At 43.3% G+C, this 20,529-nt stretch overlaps 1 long non-coding RNA gene across 1 annotated transcript in view; it reads right to left on the bottom strand.

The window, feature by feature from the left end:
* Positions 1-11,699: 11,699 nt before the first annotated feature.
* LOC105509790 overlaps positions 11,700-20,529 on the bottom strand; it is a 32,934-nt gene continuing 24,104 nt past the window's right edge. The window contains exons 2-3 of the long non-coding RNA XR_001001480.1: positions 13,812-14,170; positions 11,700-13,590 (exon numbers count right to left, since the gene is read on the bottom strand). This is a non-coding gene — a long non-coding RNA (uncharacterized LOC105509790). The remainder of the gene's footprint in view (positions 13,591-13,811; positions 14,171-20,529) is intronic.

The following is a 20,529-nucleotide window of genomic DNA, read 5'->3' as shown; positions in this document are numbered from 1 at the left end:
AAATCTACCCAATTTTCACTTTCAGCAAGGAAACACGTCAACGCACCCACACACTGCCAGTCCTGTCTGGGAATGGTGGAGCAGTGACCATCCCCACCTTTCCCAACCACAACTTTCTTCAGAATACATGTACTCACGAAGTAGTGCAGATTAACCATATTGCTCTTCACATCATTTGGATGCTCACAGATCCTCACCAAAGAGAACTAGAAAAGAAAAATGCCTCAATTCTGAGTCTTAGCCAACCAGACTATTTAGCAGCTGAATCAGGTGTGCCTCATTCTAACATTCTCTGATTCGCTTCAGTCCTGGGGCACTTGGGCCAACACTTACTCTCCTAGTTAAGATGTGAGTCTGTTCTAAGATTTCCAGCTTTTTTTCATTGTTGTTCTTCTTCTGTCTTGGCCCACAAATACAGGATTTGGCTGGTGAGACCGTTATGGATAGCCAGGTGGTCTTCAAAGGAAAAAACCAGATCGCAGGGAGTGTTGTCATAATCTATAATTTATAAACCCTGTCACTGTGTTAATTGCCATTAGAAATTCATTATTGTCACCACCACCAGCATTCACTGACGAGACACAGGTCAGAGCTCTCTCCAGCTGCCAGAAGAGTAAAACGTGCCAAGACTGTGGTGGGGTTGGCAGTGGGGGAGTAAGGGTCAAGAGACACTCCCAGGTGCAAGGGCTTGAACCTCATTAGCCCTTTCCCTGTGACTGCTTACCCATGAGTGTGCCAAGACTGCATACGCCTTGGAAAATTTCTACCTAAACTTGAACTGAGAGGCCCACAAAAGAATGATGGAGAGTACCATTACAGCAGGATTGTATGGACAGCCTCATCCTGAGTTGTCCAGATCACCTGCCTGCACCCAGTGTTGATCATGTGGACTCGTACACAGGAGCCGTATCAAATGTACAGGAATGTTCGATGATTCTGCTTGCAGGCATTTGTACACCCTTTCAAAGCTTTTCTATTTTCATTTCCACACAGTCACTAGAGGGCACTTGAACCCCACTTTTACTGCAGACCAAGTCATTGACTCAAGTATTGGTGGTGCTTTTGGAAGGGGGGCGAGGAATGGGGAAGTGGAGGTGGGTAACAGGAGGGGCATATTTATTTTAACATCTTCGATAAACCCATCGGTATTTGAGGAAGCTTCCAAGTCAGACTTTGGGGATCAAAACCTTAATTATACAATATAATTGTTGTTAATGGAACGTGTATATTTCAACCCAGCAAGATTGGTGGTGTTTAATGCCAGCATGACATATTTCCCAAATCGTGGTCTTTATTTGTATAAATAGGAAAGAAGCAAAAATTGCATCAGCTCTCTGCATAATGAAGAGGGAGGGAAGTGCAGCCTGTGCTGTGGTGGCCAGATGCTCTTTTATCTCTTTTCAAATCAACATGCAGAGCTGGTGGCCCTCAAATAGAAAGCATCTTTCCTAAGGGATGGCAGAACTGTATGTTTGGAATGATAACATTCCATAAATAAATAAAAAAGATTATTAAGAACGCTGTGTAAATCTCCTAGTCAAACACCCCTTCAAGCAACCATCATCAGTAATTCAGTTTGGTCCCTTAATCCCACTGTATACAAATACACAGCATAAATACAGTATTTAACAAGCACCAGAGAGAAAGCAGCGCTCTTGCAATAAAGACTCATTCAGGAAGAATGAACATGCCTTGCCCCCAGTCTTGCTGGCCGCCCCCAGGATTCGGTTCTTGATTTGACTCTCCCACCTGGATGAGATGTCCAGCTCACGTGACTGAATCCCAGGCGTAACGCCCTGTTTAAATAAAACCTAAAAATATTAACTTGGTTCCCACATCCTTTTTGTTCCACTTCAGGGAATTCACAGGGTATCCATTAGAAACCGTATCACATTTACAAGGCTCCACAGCTTCCTTAAGCCTTGATGCTCCAATGGGTTACATAGTCTAAGAGGTGGGGATGAGTGCAGATCTGAAGTGCGTGGGTGAGGATCTCCCAGCCTCTCAGCCCTGGCGTGGGGACTTGCTTTCCCCCAGGCTGTCTGGTTCTCTGTGTTTATTCTCTGTCTGCTTTCCCCATGTCCCTCGCTGTTTCCCTCTAAATCTCCATCTTTCCCTCTCTATCCCTCTCCCCTTCCCTCCTTTCCTCTCTGTTTCTGTCTTTGTAACTCTCCTTATTTTTACTCATTTTAGTGGTTCACTGTTTGGATCTAGGACCTTGGTCAGCACGAGCATTGCACTCGCAGAGGGGGTGACGCAATTCCTTATGGTGAATACAGGCTAAACATGATGGCCCGGCTTTTCTCACTGGCTTCTGGCGAATTGTGACTACCTGCAACCTCCAGGCATGGGACTACAAACAGGCCAGTGCTCAGCTGTTTCCTCAGCTGAGTTACTAGCCCAGATACAAGCACTTTGAGTACCTAGTTAAATGAATGCATACTTTTTCCTTTCTTCCCCAGCCTGAAAGAGAGAAATAAGATGGCCCAGGTGACTCCAGGGCACTCTGCCCATTAAGCATCTTCTGTGTGAGTAAGAGGCCATTTCTCCAGCTGTCCATTGCAGCATTCCACAACCCAGGCTGCTGCTGTCCGTGCTGATTGGTGTTTGAGAGGGCAGAATGGACCCCTGATTCACTTCCCATCAGGAACACTTGCCACCAGGAAACACCTTCAATCTACTCTTCCCTTTCCCTTTGAGACCTTCTATTTCAGGGTCTTCCCCCTGCCAGACTGAGAGACAACAGACTGAGGACAAGCCCTCAGGACAGAGAGTCTAAGGCTCCACGTCCCGACGCTGCAAGCCCCGCCTCAGCTCAGCTCAACTCAACACCTTAGACCTTCAGCTCACAGGCGATGATGGGGCCAATGTCATTCCATATGTGTCAAATTTCTTAACCATGATCTAATACCTGATTTTTCAACTGTTAGCAAAAGTTGGTTTTTAGAAGCATCTTATTCTTACTATTTTTATGATCTTCTTTGTTATATCCAAATTTCAAATCCAATATGGTGGAAAATGAACTATATTAATTTGCTAGGGCTGCCACAACAAAATATCACCAGCTGTGTGGTGCTTAAACAACAGAAATTTATTTTCTCACAGTTGTGGAGGCCAGAACTTCAAGATCAAGGCATAGGCAAATTGGTTTCTCCTGAGGCCTCTCTCCTTGGTTTGCAGATCTCTGCTTTCTTCCTGTATCCTTACAGGGACTTTCTTCTATTTATGCTTGTTCTGGTGTCTCCGTGAACAAGTTTCCTCCTCTTATAAGGACACTGGTCAGATTGGGCTGGGGTGAAGGTATAGGACACAATTCAGCTGCAACAGAAACTTTCATATTTCAAAGAGCATCTAAATTCTTGCCAAGCTCAGCCTAAAAAGCATTGGAAGGCCTGTTTCTAATCCACCATTGACACATTATATAACAATGACATTGAATGAACATTGCAGTGATAAAAGAAAAAAATAAATTGCAGTTACAAATCAATATCTAATAAATCTCTTAAGGATTTTCAAAATTCAGCTGCTCACAAGCAAGATTTTCTTCCCTGGTTAAAAAGAGGGAGAGAGAGAAGGAGTTTTATCTGTGATGTCTTTTGTTTTGCTTGTTGGGAGGAGGGGGTTATTATGATTGTTTTGGTCTTACAATATTTTCTGCTTGGCACTTTCTTAACTGCAAAGCCTTTTGCTATTGTTTATATTTATCACATTCTTTTAATAAGCATCGCTCCTCTCCAGTTCTCTACAGGACACTTGTGAAAACTTGGAAAATATTAATTGCTAACAGTCCACTCACAAGTTGTACAGGTAGATAAGAAGGAAAAGCCTTTCTTGTTTGACAAGCTTTCCATGAAACATAACCCCAGGTTTGTTTCTTCACTTATTTTTCCCTTTAATAAATGTAATGGGGTAGTTTGGAGTGAGTCTGAGCATTGTGGTTAAATAGGAAAAAATGCTGCTTCGGACCTCAATTACATTGCACAAAAGCTATCCCAGAGGTCTGTCTCTCCCACACCCCTGTGCCTGATACTTCAGCAGTTGCTCAAGGGGAGACAATGCCCTGAGGGGCCTCTGGCACTGTCGAGCCAGTGCAGGGGAGGCCAGGAGACCCCACAGCTGGGTGAGGCTTCTCCCTTTGAGGCAGCCTCCAAGACTTAAAGGAATTCTTGTTTACTGCAAACTGGCTATGAACTACAGCCCCTGATGTTCTCTATGCCTGGGCCTCTATGTGTGATTTCAGAAAGCCATGTAAAAAAAAATAAGAGACCTTAGGTCAGATATGGTAAATATTGTATACATGGTTCTCTCTTCTCCCACCTGAATCCTGACTGAAATGACAATAAAAGGATTAGAAAGATGTAAACCCACAAGTCAGCAAGAACTAGAGAGGTAAGAACCGCGGGTAAGAAATGTCAGATTTTTGGAGGGGGGAAAGGGATGGGGAAATGGCAATTACCTCAGCAAAGGAGAAGAGGCTGTAATGAAAGAACACACAAGTTCACCCACAGAACCCTTGACAGACTAGACATCTGCACACCACAGATTCCGTGGAAGCTGGCGGGAGACCGGGGCTTGGAGCAGACGTACTGACTAAAAGTCTGTATTTGTACACAGTACGTATCTGTTTCTTCCCTCACTCCACCCCAGCTTACCAAACACTAGCTCTTTCCCTCTGGCCTCTCCCAACCCATCCCCTGCTCCATCCTTTCCAGGCAGGTAAACATGTCTTCTTTAGAGAACTTCAACCAGAGAATCTTCACATTCTGGTAACAACAGGGTGTGAGGCTGAAAACAAGGCACTAGGTGGAAGTCCGTCTTCCAAGTGCCCTTTCTGTCTCTGCTTCCAGAACACAAGTGCCCAGATGTATACCTTCCAGGAACGAAAATGAAGAATAGTTCTCTAGAAAGACTGACTGGCCCTAGGGACAAGATTCACAGAGACTCCACCTGAAACGTTCTTTATCAAGTAAGCCCACTCATATCCTGATAACACTTGCTGAGGGGCAAGCCACCCCATGCACATAGTCTCCTCTTAGCTTTTTAGTGTACCACTTCTTAATTATAAATAAACATCTAAGGATCACCAGACATTTGAAGAAGACCTCAACTATGAAAAACGAGAACTAAAAAATAAACGTTTTTCTGAGGGCTGAGAAGACATAGAGACAATAGAGGGAGCAGAAAAATAAACAACAAAAACAAACAACCCTATAGTCATTATCATCATCAGAAAGTTTTGAGAAAGTGTTGCATTCATGAAACAAGAATAAGGTGCAATGAAAAAGTATAATCAGAATGAAAAAAAGGAATTAGCCAAGATAAAAAATATTCTGTAGAGCAGTTGGAAGATAAGGTTGAATAACTCTCCTTGAAAGGCCAAAGAAAAAGATGAGAGTGAAGAAAAAGAAATGTATCCAACATCGGAAATTCCAAGAAGGGAAAGTGGAGAGAATTATGGGGCGGAAATAATCTAATAAGTGGTTGAATCTCCCAGAACTGAAAAACATGAGTTTCCAGAGAAGGCCCAGCATCATGTGTTTAAAACAACAACCAAAAAAACTACCTAAGCAAATATTATGAAATTTCAGAATATCAGAAATAGGACAGATTGTAAATTGGCAGAGAAGAAAACCTGTCACAAAGGACAAGGAATAAAAATGCCATCATGCCCTCTTACTAGCAACACTGAGGCCAGACAACAATATAACAATTGATATTCTGAGAAAAAAAAAAAAACATGTTCAGTCTACATCTATACCAAGACACACTTTTAATCAAGTGTGAGGGTAGAAAAATGAACTTTCAGATAAACACAGACTAAGGAAATACACTTCTTATGCACCCTTTCTCAAGACTAACTGGGGTCAGTGTTTCCCCAAAACATTTTATCAGCTAACAAGGTGCTATGATGTGGATATTTGACCCTTCCTATGTCATGTTGAAAGCTGATCCCCAGTGGTAGAGGTAGGGTGTGGTGGGAGGTATGGGTTGTGGAGGTGGGTCCCTCATGATTGACTTGGTGCCATTCTCGCAGGAATGAGTGAGTTCTCACTCTTAGTTCTCATGAAAATTGGTTGTTGAAAAGAGCCTGGCACCTACTCCCCATCGCTCTTTCCTCCCCTCGCCAGGTGATGGCTGCTCTGCTTCCTCTTCCACCATGACTAGAAGCTTCTTGAGGTCCTCACCAGAAGCAGATGCTGGCACCACGCTTCTTGTACAGCCTGCAGAACTGCGATCCAAATAAACCTCTTTTCTTTATAAATTACCCAGCCTCGGGTGTTCCTGTATAGCAATACAAATCAACAAAGACAAATAAAACAAAATTGGAATCCAGGAAAGGAGAGAGTGGAAAACAAACCCCAGAATAACACAGGAGAGGAATCCCAAAACAACTGTTCAATGAGCCTGAAGAGCAACCAGTGCAGACTCTGGGAGTCTGGAGAACTCTAGGAGGAAAGCCTCCAAGCTGGGAGTAGGGGCCAGGTGGGAGAATTCTGTATTATTTAATATCTCGAACTTGGGGAAAACTGTATGAGAAGCATTTACACAGCTGTCAGAAGATGCAAGGAAAATTAGTGATAGGTTCACAGAACACTAAGCAAATGGAAAAAAAAGAGACAGTTATTACCTTCTGGAGAAAACATTGTATAATAGACTAGATGTAAATATAGTACTTGTTTGGCTCAGTAGTAAATAATATTTATATTGCCACAATAATGTAAACCCTGAATATGGGCTATAAATATGAAAATGTGCTATAAATATGTTGAGAGGAAAGAGAGAGGGGAAGGGAATGATTAGAGAAAAGCTTCACGAGCATAATACAGAGTAAATAGATAATATCTAAAACAGATAAATCAAGCATTCGCAACATTAGCAAATTATTTATAAATGTGCAGGTACATGAGAAAAAAACTAAAATAGCTAGAAGTAGCTGGCAATGAATGGAGAGAAAATGGGGGTGGAGAAAAGTGGAACAAGAGTGCTGCTAGGTTTGATTTTAAACCTTTAAGTGATAAATTGAGTCACGGAATTTGTGAGGGAGGGGATTGTTCATTTGTTTGTTTTAAGAGACAAGATCTTGCTCTGCCACCCAGGCTTAAGTGCAGCAGCATCACCGTAGCTCGCTTCAGTCTCAAACTCCTGGGCCCAAGCAATTTCCCGCCTTGGCCTCCCAAATCCTGGAATTAAAAGCATGAGCCCCCCATACCTGGCCAAATTGCTAAAATTATGTCCACATAGATGACTTTAATAGCTATATAAATAACTATACAAATAATACATATAATGAATATAAATAAATAGATAAGAGAGAGAGAATGAGACAGACAGACAGCAGAACGGACAGGAGATAAGGTTTGAAGGAATAAGCAGGAAGCCTGCTGTTGATGCCAAAAACCATGAAGACCCAGGCCGAGCCAGGCCCAGGTGCTGTTTTGCCAGAAATGCAAGACGAGCATTGGGGAATCAGGCAGAAAGAAACAGAAGATGGGCATTGGGGAATCAAGCAGAAAGAAATTGCTTTTTAGATTATGTAGGGAAGATTCTGGCTTGAACTGAGAGAAAAATAACATTGGAACTAAGGAAAATGTACTGACTCCTAGGAGAGTCTGGCAGAGATGAATCCGCAATGGTCATGAGCCAGCCTTGCATTGCCCAACCACAGGGGACGCTCTCCCCATCAAACTCCACATGACCCATGCTCCCTGGAGTTATGCAAGTGGACGCACCAGCCCTGTGGGTGGACATAGGGATCCAGGATCTAAATTTTGCTTCTTCAACTGCACCTTAACTCCTTCAAATTATATTTGTTTTCTGTAACTTCCTGCCTGTATGAAACTATATAATTCTTAAGACCTTCAGCAATGAGGATACATTGCCCATAAGAAAGACATTGCTGCCTTAGTCTTAAGAAAATATGCTCTAGGAGAAATAATAAAATGAGAGGCCCCCAAGTGAAGTTCTTTTTTTCTTTTTTAGAGACAGGGTCTCACTCTGTTGCCCAGGCTGGAGTGCAGTGGCATGATCACAGCTCACCATAGCCTTGAACTCCTGAACTCCTGGGCTCAAGAGACCCTCCTGTCTCAGCCTCCTGAGTAGCTTGGACTACAGGTATGCACCACCGTGCCCAGATAACATTTTGGTTTTCTCTGTTGCTGTCGCTGTTGTTTTGTAGAGACAGGGTCTCTCTTAGTTGCCCAGGCTGGTCTTAAACTCTTGGCTTCAAGGGATCCTCCCACTCTGCATCCCAAAGTGTTGGGATTACAGGCATGAGCCTCTTGCCTTGGTAAGAGGAAGTTCTTAAGTCCTCAAATGGTAGCAGAAGTGATAACAAAGCAGACAGCTGGGCTTGGAATGGGGTCTCACAGCCATTCCGTAACAAAAGTGAGAGATCTCAGGCAGATCACTTCCCTAATCTTACCTAAGTGTCAAGACATTTACTGAGATGAGGAGTTGCGCTAAATATGGAGTATGGCCTATTCCAGCTCAGAACACTTAGCTATGTCTAAATTACACTGCTGGAGGAGCAGCAGCTGCCTCGTGGACAGAAGTCCTCAGCCACTGCCACTCCATCGGGTTCCCCCACAGGGTTGGGTACCATTTCACAACACTTCAGGTTGTGTCCAAAGGGCTTCTTCCTCTTCGTGCCACAAAAGCCACTCTACTGAATGTTCAACCTGTACCTCGAGTCAGGTCTAACCAGATTTCCTTTCGTGTGTATTTTCTTCCAATTTTAATGAATTCGTGGTGAAGAACTAGTCATAATCCTCTACTAGCTCCTTCTGGAACAGGTGTTTGGTGGCAGAGGTTATCATGTGGCATCCTTTGGCGTGTCCCTTCTGGTTGTTCCATTTGAGTTGGAAGGTGGCTACAGAGACTTAGCAGAAGACAGAGTCAGGATATAAGACAATCTTCTATATAGTTGCCAAAAGGAGTGCGAGGTGGCGAAAACACAAAACACACAGAGTCTGCAAGTTGGCCTTAAACTCAAGCTGTAGTCCTTTCGGCCCACACACCACCCACTGAGTTTACAGAAGCCCACTTATTATCAAAGCGGTGCCCCAGCTGACAGGTAGTGTTGTCATTTCCACCTTCTTGGATTAGGGTCATCAAGATTACTGCAATCTAATTCTGAGTCTTCTTTTCAGCCTTTTCTGCTTCACACACTACACAACAAGGCCACTCTCTGAGCATGCTTTATCATTTCTCATTTTCACCCTTTTTCTCAAATTCCAAGTCTCTGGACTGTTTCTCCTTTACTCTATATTTGGAGCCCTTTGCACCTTTCCAAATTCAGACCCTGACCCCCATCCTAGAACACTTTCCCCAAACCTCGCTGGTTGAAGGGTTTCCTTGCCCACCAAGCTTCAGGACATTCATCCCCTTTAGGACACCACAGCACAGACAAACCTTCATAGCCCTGCTTCCACCATCTTGAATATTACTTAATGATTCCTCTATCTCTGCTAACCTCACCAGATTAGAAGTACCTTAAAGGCAGGATATACATCTTGTGCTTCACAGTCCCTCCCACAGCAATTGGTCCACACCTCAACAAAAACTCCTTTAATATTATTATTATTTTACTGAATACGAAGTGTTTCAACCGGAGACACCTCTCATAGATGGACATGAATAACATGTCCATCTCTTCAACTCTAGGATGATTTTTACTCAACACAACATGTCACTCAAGTTTAATAACCTTCACTACCAGAAGCCCGGCGTTCTAGAGTTAACCGTATCCTACTTGACCCTGGTGTGGTATTGGCCAACAAAGAGGCAGCAGGACAAAGAACACACAATGGAGCTTAGTGCTCAACTACCAGGGATCTGGGGCCAGACTCCACTTTGAAACTTTGGGCAAGTTTCACCTCTTTCAGCTTCCATTTCTTCCCCTGTAAAATTATCCTCTCTCCTCAAAAATAACTCTTTGGTGGGTCTTAACATCTTCTATGATTCCATTACATTTTACAATTCTTCCTTCAAGAGAGAGTTCTGCATAGGACTCTGAATGACAATCGAAGAGATGGATCCAAGCCTCAGTTGGGCTGATGAGACAACTTCCTTGGCCTCCCCATTTGCAAGCTCTGTATGAATGGTTTTCATTGTTTGGCATAATAAAAATACTTCTAATAAGAAATGTGAGGGTCCTGCAGGAAGTTAAGCATGCGATGGTTGAAGATAGCTTTTCTTCACCAAGTGTGTCTGGTCAGCTTCTGCTCACTTCATGGGGAGGGAGAGGGGTACACAGGCTACTCCTGAGAGAAACCTATCTCTTGACTATCAGTAGGGTAGGGGTTGAGATTTACACATTTGAGTATCTTTTCTCTTGTGAGGCTTTCACATTGAACAACTGTTTTTTTGTTTGTTTTTTTTGTTTTTTTTTTTTTTAAGACAGAGTTGCGCTCTTGTTGCCCAGGCTGGAGTGCAATGGCGCGATCTCGGCTCACCGCAACCTCTGCCTCCTGGTTTCAAGCGATTCTCCTGCCTCAGCCTCCCAATAGCTGGGATTACAGGAACGCACCACCACGCCTGGCTAATTCTGTATTTTTAGTTGATACGGGGTTTCTCCATGACGGTTAGGCTGAACAACTCTTTTCTCCTGGGCCTAAGAGTTATATACTGAATGTCCTTCCCCCAGGGCCTGTAAGCTGCCCTGCACTCTTGGTACTCGCTCAGAGAGACAGGAGGCTGCTGAAGTCTGTGATCTGCCTGTCTGCTGGGTGGAGCCCCATCACCAGGGGCCACTTTTACCGACTTCTATATCCATGTAAGGCAAGAGAAATGACAGAATAGCTGTGCACTCAGAAATCACAGTGTTTATCCGACTCTTAAGAACCATTTGCTACCATAATGATCACCGAGTTATGTGTTCAACTGTCCTAGGGAGAAGCTTACATTTGGGAGACTGGGGAGAAAGAAAGAGTGAGAGAGGGTGAGATTCTCTCTCACACACACACACAGAGTGAGAGAGGAGACAGTAAAAGAGGAAAGAGAAAAAGAGGGAGAGAGAGATGAGAATTTGAAGAACTAGAGCAGAGATTAAACAGAATACGCCCTCAGAAGCCTCACGCACCGGTGACAAGCCATGCAGCAACCGTCATGTGGAAGGGCTTTGATGGCTTTAACCTCCACCCTGAGAGCAGAGCTGGAGCTGCAGGGCCGGGTGTGCAGCAGCTGCACTCTGCCTCTACCTGCTGCAATGCAGATTTGTCCTTAAAGTGCCGGCGAGGCGACGTTTTCATGAGCTGTCTCGGCAATTGATAAGTCGTTGGTCGGGAAGTGGAGACATTCACAGGTTCAGACCTGGAGCCTGGTCCTTAAAATGAATTGGAAGCATCTGGCTGTTTTGCTGTCTGTAGGTAATGATGCAGCCGCGTCACACACCCAGATGTGATTCTACATTTCTGCAGCTGTTCTGGTGGGAGTTTCTACACCCAGAACATCTGCTGCTGGGACTCTGTGGTACAATTCTCACTCCATCTCTCTGGGTTCTTATTCTTTTCCCAGAAAATGTACTTTCTTTCTGCTCAGTATTTTTTCTATTTTTCAAGGAGTTATTCCCAGCAAAGGGATGCCCACCAAATTCTGTTTCATGTGGAAGAGAAATTCATATCATCTTCAAAATTCACAGGCAAACTGAGGGGGTATGATGCTAATTAGTTTTATGAGGTTTGATGACATAGAACATTAGAACCAGGCAAAGAATCATAGTTTATTGCACATTTAGAAGAAATGGCTTTAATAAAGTCACTTCTGTACGTTAAACAAAATAGGCATCATGTTTAACATTGACTTCTGTATGTTAAACACAAACAGAACATCTTTAAATTAAAAAATGTTTATCTCCATGATATCTGTCAGCATCATCAAACTGCACACATAAAGCTAGCTCTCTCAGTACTGCATATTTAGTCAATAAAATACCCTCGTAAAGCATGATTCCTCAAACATTTTAGGTGATAATACAAAGTCACGTAATAGCTTTAAAGATCAACAAGAAATATCAAGAGTCATAAAATATTTATCCACTTTGACCCTGTAATTTCTAGGAATTTATCCTAAAGAAATTATCTTATGTAGAGAAAAGGCTTATTTATAAAGATACTTATCATGGGATTAATTACAGTGAAAAATGGATTTGATCTATTGTCCCAAAATACAGAAATAGTTAACACAGTGTCTCTACTTCCATAGGACACATAAAGTCAATAAGAGGGATTGAATTGTTCCAGCTGTTTGGGCAGCAATTAAAAAGATATTTACTGAAGCTAATCATAACATGGGGAAACGCTTCTGACATAGATTAAGTGCAAAAGCAACATGTAAAGTTGTTTGTACATTATGCTTAGAATCATATCAAAACTCAGCATTTGAAGATGACCCAAAGTAATTGCTCCAAAACAATCATAGCTATTGTGTTTGAGCGGTAGAAGTATGAGCAATTTTCTTCTTTATTTTCCTAATTATTTCTGAAATGGTTATATTGCTTGAATCAATAAAAAGACAAAGAAAAGTGAGTTCTTACAGCGTGGCCAAGACACAGAATCTGCCAAGGCAAGGGAGTCTGGAAAAAAAAGCAAGACCACTTAAATCTGATGCAAGTCTTCAAACACAATCTAGAGCAAGCTGACTTCAGACGGAGGCCTGTTTCCCCACTGCAGCCGCAGCTTTCTGCCTATTTTCTCCAGCATTTTAAGGATCCCAAAGTGAAATTAACCCAAGATTCTGAGTTTCACCTGACAGAGCTGGAAATACAGTGACCAACTATGAGAAAGCCAACCAACCCAGCTTCAGATGAAGGTTCATGTATAACTACATATGGGGAAACTTATTTTCCTTCGTTTCAGTGATTGAAAAAACTTGGAACGCAGTTCCTCTCTTTGTTTCCACCAAGAAACTTCTCCAAGCCCACAAAACTTAGGAAGGGCGAATATAGTACTTGTGTCTCACTGCACCCAAATGCTTTTTGCCAACTCCTATTAAACTTGAAGGAGAAAACAGACAAGTGAATATTGCTTCAGGCCAACTTTTTTTTTAAACACTCCTCTCAAATTTTAAAATAATACAATTGATTTTTTTAATATCCAAAAATAGACTGCTATTTCGTAGCATTTTGGAGGACAGTTTTCCTTTAGAAGTGAAAAGGGATGATTGAGTGATAGGAAACTGATTAATCTCAGGATTTCACAAGGAAATGCCGACCCAGCATCAGGCCCTCACATACACCATTATAATTCTTTGATTTCCTGTCACTGCAGACAGTTTAAAAACTGAAAGTAAATAGGAGACATGGAAAATCAATGTGAGGTGCTGAATTGTTCCAGCTGCTGCAGCTCTGTTAATTACATCATATTTTTATGGAGACATTCGGCTCAGACGTGCCAAGTGACCGCATCTGGAAGCATCGCCTGCCATCCTGTTGGGGGAAGCTCTTCTCCCCAGGCATCTCGGTTAACTGCAAAAGGACAAGCTACCCCAGGAAAGCAGCCTGTACAGCCCAAGTCTCTGAGGCAAAATCCGGATGATCAGCGTGTCTTCCGTTACCATAGCGATGAGGTGCTGGGCACCGAAGAGGGGCCATACCTGTGCAGGAAGCGAGTTAGTACGCACAGTGCAGACCTAAGGAAAATGAAAGTCTATTCTACTCGGATGGCCAGGCCTCGGTGGGCTAAGTGGGAGAGAGCCAAGAAGAGACCGCAGGGAGCAGGCAGAGAGGAACAGTGAGAGCAAAAGGACGGGGCTTAAAGTGCCAGGCCCAGGGGAGCCACAGTGGGCTTCCAAGACAAAGTCCTTTGAGCACCTACCTCCTTGCCAGGACAGTAAAATAAAGCGCTCAGCACTAGCACAGACTTCACAGACTGTTTCAATAAAGGCTGTTCCTCATTTCCTTGTAATTTACATGCTTCCGAAGTGCTTCCTGGTTTCTCTTCCGCCTCTCCATCTCATTTCCTTGCCTTTTTCTTTCCTCGCATCCTTCCAGAAGTTTCCAAGGCCCCACTTTCTTTCCAGCTTTATGGGTGCTAGGGCCAGCTTCTTCATCCAGGCATCTCTATCTCAGCACAATTCATTCTCCTTTTCTCTCTTTGTTTTTATCTCTACAGCACCTCCTTCCCTCATCTATTTCTTGCTATTTTTTTCTCATTGTAGCTTCTTGCACAAGTAGCTGGATGAAAGAAAAATCTAGTGTTACCAAAGACACTCTGAGACATTCCTCAATGTCCAGCCTCTGCTGCCCACCTTATCCTTAGTGATGGGGTCTGTCTCAGGCGCAGTCTTGCCCCAAGACTCTGATTTTCCAAATCCTGGATTCCTCAGAAAGCATCCAAGGGCTCTATACATATTTTGTTTTAATTTCATTATTTATATGTATTTCAAATGTATGACACCTATCTCCTATTCTCTAACCCCCAACCTGAAAAAAAAGCCTACACATTTTTATTTTTATTGTAAATTAAATGTACATTATATTTAAATGTCAATGCATGAAATACATAAGTACATAAATTTAACACACGTGGAAGTACATTCCATTTTTAATATAAATTCAATATAGATTGTATGTTTTTAAAACATACAACCTTTTGCACATTGTGAACTTGTGCCTATTAGTAAATCGTTTTGTACAGATCTGGGAATAAAGGTTCTTATAGTTTCTAAGAACTGTCTCCTTGACTAGGAATGTGGTAGGGTTGCACTGATACTTGGATAAAGTCTGGCCTCTGCCTGGCAGTTCAAGTAAAATTGCTTAAAAGCACATCTTACGGCACATGAGTGAAGGGCTTGTTCCAATGCCAGCAAGGGTTCCTGCCTATGCTTGGGGCTTTCTTTTCCTGTAGGGTAACTGCATTCGTGCAATAGTAAGCTAGGTTGTACCATGTCAGAGACAATTTAAACTCTTGTTTCAATGTCCTGGTTGCTTTCTGCAGTGACCTTTCAATGAGAGGAATTTGAATATTTACCAAATATCATGAGTGATCCAACCTTAAAATATAAATTTCCTGTTGCTCCTCATGCAAAGAGTCCAGGTCACTTTGACTAAGGGAATCTCCTAAAATTGCAAAGCCAACTGCCAACAAACTTGTCATTTACAGCATTTATCTGAGCAAATTTGCTGATTCCAGATGATCTAAGGCTGAATTATTATCTGTAGCCACCAATTTCTAATTTTTGTGTTCATTCCAACAGCTTCATCTATATAATTTATCATTAGAAAGATAATTGCTATACATTTGAAATAAAATGTATATTAATGCATTATTTAATTGGCTTTATCAACTGGAATTTCCACTTAGATTTCATTTGAAAAGAAATGCTTTGCTACCAAAAAAAAAAAGTTGAGAACCACTGGCTTCACCACTGTCCCCTGGCCCCCTCCTCCTCTCCATCTCCCCCACTTCTGCTTTTGGCCCCAGGGGACCCATTGCCAATATCCTGCCTCCCCATCAACTGTCCTTGCTCTTCCAGGCTGTCCTCTGCTCCCTTGCCTCCTCCTTTCCAACTTGATCCATGACTCTTTGCCTAGAAGTCTGGCCATCGTGCTCTAAGCTGTCTGCTCTAGTGTGATAAACAGACTCACACTAAGGGAGTCATTTCTAAAAATGATTTGAGGGGTTACCACTGCATGGTGGGAGTTGGGGGTGGCAGACTGACATCTATGAACTCTTGTGAGTTGATGTAAAAAGGCGAATCATCCACAGTGAAATTTTAGGCACTTCGACATTCAGAATAATCACCGGCAACCCATGGTCCATCTCATACCCTTTCAAAGTGTTTCCCAAACTATCAACTGAGCACACTAGTATCAGAACCACCTGTGAAGTGCTTACTAAAAAGGCAGATTCCTGGTATCTAGCCCGAACTCTTTGGAAGCTAAGACCTAAAGCTGCCTTTTTAGCCAGCTCCTCAAATAACTCTGCATGTTGAAGTTCAAGGGTCCCTGCTGCCACTGTCTGCACGTGGATGTCAAAGGCTGGGGTAGAGTGGGGACGCTGCCTCTGCCTCCATGGGAAGATACAGACTGAATGGCAAGCCAGGGAAGAGAAGTACACAAGCAAGATGAGGACCATACAGAGACAGGATATAATACCTACTGAGCATTCTGAAAAGGAAAAGAAAACTAATGCAAGTTCTCTTTTCTCCAGCTCCAAATTAATCGGTCAGCAGTGGCAGAGCAGAAACAGATAGGGGACGTCTGAACCACAAGGCAGCCCAGCTCCCAGCACATCCTGGAGGAAACAGCAGCAGGAAGGGGAGGGCGGTGCACGGCAGTGCTTGGAGGCAAAGCCACAGGCCATGGGGGCCCGGTGGAGGCACCAAGCCCTGTTCCCTCTGGTCTGCCTACGTGGAAGGTGTTTGCTGCTGGATGCACTGCCTTTGCAGCCCTTCTCCAGGGCAGGCTCGGAACTCCTGGAAGGCCCAGGCGGAAAGCACTTGAGCAGAACAAGCAGAGTCCCACTTCCTCAGGCTGTCGTTTGTACCTCTGTTCTTCCGTAATAAAAATCCACCATGCACTCCAAAAGAGTAACTAGGACACTTCGTTTTTATTCCACATGCATCTCATTTGTCTTCAGTAGGTTCTTCCATAATCTCATCATTATTGCTATGGCCCTCGGAGGACAGCTGACTTGCATTAATCAGGCAAGCCCCTCATCGCTCACCAGATTCTTTACACTTTTACCATGCCCTGGGGCATCCTAACTTACTTGAAAAATTAATAAACCTCCCCCCTCTTATCTTACCTTATTAATGTCTGTCTTTGTAACCCATTATCCCCGCATATCATCAGAGATCACTGGAGGGTGCAGTGAACACCAGCTTGCTCCCCTCATTCTATTCCTGAAACTGGAACACCCCTCTCCCTGAATGGCCAGAAAGAAAATGGCCTTCGTGGGCTAGCAGGGTGTTTGTTTACCAGCTCAGATGGCACTGTGGACCACAGGCAGGAGAATTCTTAGGCTTCAACTAAAGGCTATTAAGGCCCATTAAGTTGTTCTCTCCTCCTCCACATCCCTCTCCCCTCTCTTGTGCACCCTAGTAAATCTGACTCATTAGCTTTAGATGTTTTGAAATAGTGGTACATTAATCACTTGTGTTTGCACACTGTTTATGTGGGTTGTTGGTCATGGTCTGTAGTTATACTGGCTGTCTCCCTTGCTTACTTAAAGGTACAATCCAATTGAAAATAAAGATTTTTGCAGGTTTGCTCATTACACACAGTGTCGGCAGCTGGTGAGTGTCTTTTGCAATTCATCAGAGGCCTCCCAGACCACCTGCTCTCGGCATCGTGCAAACAGCTGGCTCTGGGTAAGTACCATAAGCTATTACCTTATACAACAAATAAATAAATAAATAACGGGATGGATGGGTAGACAAATAAATAAATAAGTTGAATTGTCGGCCCTGAATCATTGCTTCTGGAAGGAAAAAGTCCATTTTTAAAAAGGGAAAAAATATATCTAGCCCAAACTTTTGGGGTTCCATTTATAGGAAAAAAAAAAAAAAAAGAGGAGGGAGGTGAAGCGCCCAAAACTTTGAGTGGAAATATTTTGTCATTTGGGTCACAAGGCAGTCAAGAAAAGAACTCTATGACAGGCTGGCAATGTGGTTTGGTACGGAACATGAGAAGTGGGGTAGGGGATTGAGTTTAATTGCCTGCTGGATTTTTCTTTTTTTCCAGAAAAAGCCACAGGGAGGCTTTGTGGAGCTTGAGCTAAGGCCACCAGATGTCCCAGGATTAAGAAGCCAACCCCAGTTTCCAAGGTCTTCACCACTCTAGTTTTTTGTAACGTTTGCCCCAATTTTTAACCCTGAAATGACCCTCTGTGTGGCTGTGCCCTACTCCAGTCCCTGAAGAAAAGCTAGAGATGGTGGGAGCAGGAGCTGAAAGCTGGCCACTGGCAAGAAGGAAAGACAAGGTTAGAGAGGAGACAAGTTGCAGGTCAGCTGCACTGTGGCTGACCTTGACAATACAGAAACCAAAAAGCAGGTGAGGGTCTGGGAACGGGTGTCATTTTGAGAGAGTTCCAAAATTTATCACAGACAGCCAGAAACTTCTCTGAGGTCTACTGAGAAAGTTCTTACAATTTGAAGCTGGATCCTGGATCACCCAACACAACTACAATCCCTGTGAAGGAAGAAGTTATTCATGATACTTGTTAAAGAATGGCGAGGCAAATGCTATTCAAAGGGGCTACTCCGGCGGGGTTTTGTAGTAGGGAAGAGAAATCGGGCTCAACTCAGAATACAAGGAAAAGTGGGAATTTACAAGCAAGGAGGTCAAGGGGCAAGCTGGGGAACAGTCCATGGGAAATTGCTAAGAAGAAACCTCAGGATTATGGTGTGGTGGCTCACACTTGTAATCACAGCACTTTGGGAGGCCAGGGTAGGCGGATCACTTGAGGTCAGGAGTTCGAGACCAGCCTGGCCAACATGGCAAAACCTCATCTCTACTAAAAATACAAAAATTAGCCAGGCATGGCTACATGGCAGTGCCACTACAAACACATGCCTCCAGACCTCCAAGGAGGAGTCACAAGGCTGAGGCAGGAGAATCGTTTAAACCCGGGAGGCGGAGGTTGTGGTGGAGAAAGTCACACTGCCACTGCACTCCAGCTGGGGCAACAGACTCTGTCTCAAAAAAAAATAATAAAAGGGGGAAACCTCAGGGGTAAGGGGGACTCTGCCCAAACTGACCTAACAGGATTCTTGCTGACAGCAGGCCAGGGTGGCCAGATATCACCTGAGGAGCTGGTGGGTGGAGGGTGAAGAACCCCATCAGCTATCAAGGGTGATCAGATATCACAGGTAGGACAGTCTGTCTACATTGACTTAACAGGGTTCCTGCTAAAACTGGACAATGCATGGAATTCAGTGAATACGAAAGTCCAAAGGTCAGGGCCTAGTTGGATGCAGGGCCTAGTTGATTAGCGTTTAGTCTACAAGAGAATCTTTGTCATCCCCCAGAATGATTTAGTGTGGTCTCCATGAATTGATCAAAATTTGGCTGTGTCTTTTTACCTTGTCCTTGTAAAACTGGAAGGGAATTCTGGCATAGGATGGGTACCTAACTAACTCGCTGTTTATGAGCTTCGTCAATCAAATGCCTGAATGAAGCTCTTAGAAATTGATATTTTTATCTTATGGCTGGTTAAAATCCAAAAAATTCTGCAGCTTTATTTTTGCCCCCTTTTTAAGCGTGTTTTTAGTGTGTTTTTTTTGGGAGTGTTTATGGATTGAGTTAATGTAGAAAAATGTTTTGCATTTTACCACATTGAAAAGTTGGAAAATAAAAACTCAATATTCCTAAATTTTTCTTACTTTGATTCTTCAAGAACCTTGCTATTAAGAACCTAGCTACTCTGTGAGGCTAAGGAACAGTAGCATCAGCATCAACTGGGGGGCGTGTCAGAAATACAGACTCCCAGAATCAGAATCTACATTTTAACATTTCCGATCCCCAGGTGACTTCTTTGCACATTAAAGGTTGACAAGCTCCTCACCCTCTTCTGTGCCCTTGATTCTTTTAGGTCAAATGTATCTGGTGTAGATTGCTACCACCCACATCAATACTAAGGTGATCATAAGAATTTGAATAAGCAAATGCAAATCTAGCAATTTCCTCACCAGTTCTTTGGAGAAGCAGCACAATGTGGTAGGAAAGAATGATGGAGTCAAAAATCTAGGTTGACTTTGACTCTGCAACTTAGTAGAATCCTGACTTTGAGCTATCACTCCACTGAGGCTTAATTCCCTCACTTGACAACAGAGAGAACAGCAACTCCAATGCTCCCTTCAAGGCAATTCCAGAAATAAAGGAGTTCCTTTATGTGGAATCATATACTAAGCTCTACATGTGTTACACATGTACAATTAAGTTGTAGTAGTAATCGAAATAAGTGATGAGGGTCTTGGAGCTGGATCTCTCACCAACTGCATGAGAATGGAGAGCCACCCTGGTGGAAGGTCGAGAAGAGGTAGGCCCTGGCATACTGCAGTGCTGCCACTATTCGCATTTGTCCTTGTGGAAGTGGATGCAATCACTTTTGAGATAGTTCTGGCCCTTGAGAAGAATGTGGGATATGTAAAATAAAAGGAATTCCTCCGGACAATTGATTGATTGCAGAGAGATTACAATTAGGACGGTCATTCAACAGTTCAAGTAAACTTATGAAAGCCAGAGCAACTTCTGGGCAACATTTAAGGAAATGCTGATCTCAGGTAGCCAGCGGATGCACGGAGAGAATGATCAGGCTCACAGGTAGCAGAGCTTCCGAGAAAGCCGAATTCTCATCCTACAAGCTTTCCTATGCTGAGATCAAGCTCTATTAGGAAAACCCTAGGACCCTGAGACTTGGAATGGGGATATCTGAGTAACGCCATTGAGAATTTCAGCTCCCAGATTCCCCTGAGGCCTCTGGGTCTGCAGAAGAGGCCCACCCCACTTTGGTAGAAATAGTGCCCTGCAATTTGCTTTGAAGCAAGTGTCTGTATTCGTGTGTAGAGTCCCCAAGACCACTCCAAATT

Source organism: Colobus angolensis, unplaced genomic scaffold (genome assembly GCF_000951035.1).
Source record: "Colobus angolensis palliatus isolate OR3802 unplaced genomic scaffold, Cang.pa_1.0 Scaffold18, whole genome shotgun sequence".
Taxonomy (NCBI): domain Eukaryota; kingdom Metazoa; phylum Chordata; class Mammalia; order Primates; family Cercopithecidae; genus Colobus; species Colobus angolensis.
This window is presented reverse-complemented; position numbering and strand designations above follow the sequence as displayed.